The 5,022-nt window shown below is 25.4% G+C and overlaps 1 long non-coding RNA gene across 4 annotated transcripts; it reads right to left on the bottom strand.

Moving 5' to 3' along the window:
- Positions 1-350: 350 nt before the first annotated feature.
- Positions 351-4,411, bottom strand: LOC107884052. 4 transcript variants are annotated; one of them, XR_003838931.1, is made up of 3 exons: positions 4,397-4,411; positions 1,226-1,261; positions 351-737 (listed from the first exon to the last, which is right to left on the bottom strand). It is a non-coding gene; the product is annotated as an uncharacterized LOC107884052 (long non-coding RNA). The 4 variants fall into 4 exon arrangements; XR_003838932.1 differs by lacking the exon at positions 4,397-4,411 and adding an exon at positions 1,474-1,868; XR_003838933.1 differs by lacking the exon at positions 4,397-4,411 and adding an exon at positions 1,478-1,868.
- Between the last annotated feature and the right edge of the window lie 611 nt (positions 4,412-5,022).

The raw sequence follows: 5,022 nt of genomic DNA, 5'->3' as shown, positions 1-5,022 counted from the left end.
TGTATAATCAGCTATGTTGCTGAGTTAAGACAACAGTACAGAACTTTCAAAAGCGCCTATTACTAAAATAATGTCCAACAAAATTGAATAGTATTTGAACAGTGTCCAACAAATAAGCGTATGATATGATGCTAACTTAATACGAGAGTCAAAAACTATTTTAGTTGGTTGGAGAGCTAGCCTTTCATCTAGAAATGGCCATAACTCTGGTATAACGAGGTTGCAAATTTTAAAAATTTGGTTACAAATCAATAAATTCATTGTTTGAAGTCATTGTAGTCTGGATGTGATGAATCACGGATGTCTTCAATTATGAATTCAATCATTGGGTAGAAAAAAAGGTACATCGCTGATATAGACAAACCTTTATTATTAAGTATATATTAGTATTACAATATAAAATATATTATTAATTTATAATTTATACTATCTACTATTAGTAACATACGGTATTGGTTGGATTATTTTTTTTGTCGAAAACATCGAATTTATTATAATATGAATTATTAGAGTATATAATATACTGTAGTTATGTTTATATTATAAGAGTATTTATAATTCGATATATAATATAATATAATTAAATATGTAATTGTATTATTATAGTTTAATTAATATTTATCTTCAAACAAGTAAACAAAATATTTATGCAAATGATGCAAACAAAGTCTTAATAAACTCTTTCTCTGAATTCTTCATATATTTCTCACAGAAAATAGTAACCGGTTTTTCGGAATCTGCAAAATAAATTGGTATTATATTTTTGAGTATGTTCGTTATGTTTCCCTTCCATAAAGCCGTAAAAAAATAAATATAAAAAAATAAAAATAAAACGATGAACGATTTCCTCCGAAAAATTTCTAAAACTCTTGTATCTATAACATTTATGGGGAAAGATTTACTCAAAATATATCAAAAATAAACCCAGTTGTATTGAAGATAAATTAACCGTGTATAATGTTCTGTTGTATTCGGGAAAAATAAAAATGGATTTGCACTTTTTCAAAATACCCGAAAAGAGTAAACCTTTAAGTTGCACAGTGAGCAACTAGTTACCAGTTTCATCATTCATTTCATTTTACTATTTTAACTTTCATTCAAATACTTAAATCATTTGTTTATTTAAAAAAAAGGTATCCGTGCCGCACAGATAAAAACATAATATATCAGTCTTCTGTGTTAAACAGCTTTAATACACAGGTACACAAAGAATAATTATACATACCTTTGTCATACAATTCTGTGTATTTTTTTGATAAATCTGTAAAAATTAGTTTCATTCAATAATGTGAGAGTTTCTAATTGTTTTTGGTATAACTAATAACACATATAAACAACGTTATTCTGTTGGTTGATATGTTAAATATTTAATAGATTCAACAGTGAACAGATTGTTCTTCAGGTAAAAATGTTCATGTAATTTCAATATTTATTTGAGGGATATGTATTTATGTTTCTGTTTGCCATACGTACATACATTTTTAGTAATCGCGTATCAATATAATTGTAGTTAGAAACGTGGAAAGTGGGTACCTCAAAAAAATTTCTAACTGAAAAATAATTCAAGACATTTTACAAATGTCTCATGGACATAATTTAAAATATAGATCAAAAAGAGTCAAAATAATTGGAAAATTTTACCATGTATATGGTAAATAATAATACAATTTTAAGGCGGGCTGGATCGTGATTAGTTTTCGTTCGAAAACATGCTCACAACTTCAAACACTACGTTCAATATAATGTTTTGTTATTAATTGTGAAAGCCAATTTCAATTCTTCACTAAATAATCTATGCTTATCTATTTTTCTGTTTTTTATTTTTTTTTTACTTAGAAATTTATTAATAAAAATAGCAGAGCTTGAAAACCGTTTTTAAAACCAATTTCAGAAACCGGTATAAACCGTTTTAAAACCGAAACCCTAACCGTAATCAAAAACGAAACTGAAATAAATTGGATACCGGTATTAAAGTCAAAACCGAAACCGGAAAAAATTGGATACCGGTATTATAATTTAAAATGGAAACCGGTATTAAATTCAATACCGAAATCTGAAAAAATTAGAAACCTTTATTTTTTTTTTTTAATTTACGTGTTTTTAAATACGTAAATTCCATTAATACGCATAATTAATACTCATAATAAAATTGATATCATGATTTATTTCATTGATAAACATTTCATTATTCGCAAAATTATTAGTTGCTTCATAAATAGTAATGATATAAATTAAAGTTACTACCAAATACTATTTATGACACTATGGAACAAAGAATAATAATGTATAGACGACATAGCCCCCTGAAAATACGTTAGAAACCGGTAGGTATACAAAACCGAAAACGAAACCGAAATTTCTTAATACCAGTATTGTTAAGTTGAAACCGAAATCGTAAAATTTCAAAACCGGTATTCAAAACCGAAACCAAAATCGAAACCGAAACCAAAATTATTTCAATCGGTTTCAATTCTTGAAAAATAGATCATATTCATGATTTAAACTTAAATACATTGATATATAATAAGAAAAATGTACAATAGTTAAAGCATAGTAAATTTAGTAGAGAATTCATATCTGCTTTCATAATTTAAATCGGAACATCCTAGTATCTACTGATACTCAGTCTCAAGTCTAAATACAAATGTGAAGGAAAATAAGGATTTTTTTTATTTTAATTTACATATTTCAATTAATTTGATCTTAAATTTCGGGCCGCAATTCGTGTGTAACCCAAAACACTCGGTCCGCAATTCGTATACACACTAAAATAACTCTGGTCGCAATTCGGAAGAAATTTTTACCTCGGAACGCAATTAGTAGCCACCCAAGTATGATAGACTTGAGTGTTTGTCAATTACACACACACACACACAGAACTTTTTTAAAATATACATTATGTATGACTCAATTCATGAAGTATAATATTATTCCTTAATCCTCATGATATAATTGGAAAAATAAGGTTATTTAACACTAACCATCAATATAAAAATATATAATTAAAATTCCATTTCTTTGAACATTAGATTAATGTTTAACTCAAATTAAACGTTGCAAAATGTAAAATGTAAAATTATAGATTCCGAACGGAGCAATGAATGTTTTGATTTTACAATGATGTATTGATGTGTGTTTATTTATTTATATTTTATTTTTATTTTTGTGTCTATTGTCACCTTTTAGGAAAGTAAAAGTGCTTAGATTTTCTTCTACAGAATCTTTTCTGATAAGAAAGTGAATCTAGTTGGTACTTTGGGGGATCAAAAGTAAAAATTTCTCAGTAGTTTTCAATAGCACCGTGAAAAACAAAATAAAAATTTAGGAAATACGGGAATTTTTACACAAAATCGACTTTGGACAAGTTACAGGAGACGTTGACTGACTGTTTATAATAGCATTTTCTATACACCATTAAAAATTATTTTGAGGTGTTAACGGACATTTTCTGTTTCCAATTTTTTTAGTTTTTTATTCTATTTAAAGACAGATGAAAAATATTAAAAATTCATAATCACAATTTTTTTTTATAAGCATTTAAAGTTCAAATATTGATAAAATACGTAAAACTCACGAAAATGTGCAAATTTGAGAAATTCATAAAAATGTTTCTTTATAAATCTATGATTTTAAAAGGTAATACAAGATTTCTCATAAGTTTGTCTACCTTTATCAAAAACGAATATCTGAAGATACATGCATTTTCACTGGATGTTTATTTTATCAATTTCTATGCTTGATAAAATTTTCAAAATATTTTAAGTCGTTTTGAGCTGTTTGATGACAATTTAAAATTTCGATTTTTTTAGTTTTTTTTTCTATGAATATCAATAAAGTTATTTTTTGGGCCAAAAAGCGTGGAAATTTAATACAATAGAGTCCTCATATATTGCTACAATAGCAGTTGAAAAATATTAAAACTACATATTATGCACAATTTTTTTTAATAATCATTTAAAGTTCAAATTTTGACAAAATGTATAAAATTCCAAGTATATTAATTATTTTATAGATAAAAATGTATAATATTATATCATTGAATTCAAATTAATAAGCATCCATTGCAGTGACCCAGCTACTTGTAACCTACTTTACAGCAGAGGGACACCAACTTGCCCAAATTTTTATTTTTCTTAGCCCAAATTGTAGAATTTAAAGATATTTGCTTATAATTTGTATTCTTTATAATATACGAATCAAAATATTGGACGATTTACTTAGTTTTTAGTTTTATTTTAATTTAATATTATATATTATTAGTTTTTAATAAATTTAAACGATCGAATTCATCATACACCAAAGATTTTTTAACGCATATATTTCAAAGAATTTGTATAGTGGAAAATGTTACTCAACGGTTAGGTACAAATTAAATACATATATACTGTATACATACTCTTCGCTACGCTTCCTAAAAAAAAAAACAAAAATAATAATAATAATAATTTTAATAATTTGTGGTTAATATTAGTATATTAATATTAAACTATGGCCCTAACATACAATTTTAAATACAGAATAGGTAATCAAATTAAAAAATAAGTAAAATAATAATACAAAATGCACGTACTTTGAATAACTAGAAACAAAAAAATAAACAATTAATATTTTATATTATGATTCACAATCTAAGAATTATAGCGATACCTTAAATTATAATAAATTGTCCTTCAAAATATATATTATAACCAAGAATTTCACATCGATTTTCTAATGAGGGTCCCACTATAATGTATATGTAATTATCACTATGTTAGGTTAGTTATAGTTTTTCAGATTTATAATAAGAATAAATTGTTTTCCAATTTATTGTATAAGCATCCATCGTAATATCTAAGTGTATATTATATACCAGAAGTATAGAAATAAATACACCCCGAGTTATATATTATAACCAAGAATTTCACATCGATTTTCTAATGAGGGTCCCACTATAATGTATATGTAATTATCACTATGTTAGGTTAGTTATAGTTTTTCAGATTTATAATAAGAATAAATTGTTTTCCAATTTATTGTATA

Source organism: Acyrthosiphon pisum, chromosome A1 (assembly GCF_005508785.2).
Source record: "Acyrthosiphon pisum isolate AL4f chromosome A1, pea_aphid_22Mar2018_4r6ur, whole genome shotgun sequence".
NCBI classification, from domain to species: domain Eukaryota; kingdom Metazoa; phylum Arthropoda; class Insecta; order Hemiptera; family Aphididae; genus Acyrthosiphon; species Acyrthosiphon pisum.
Note: the sequence above shows the minus strand (reverse complement) of the source record. Positions and strands in the feature narration are given on the sequence as shown.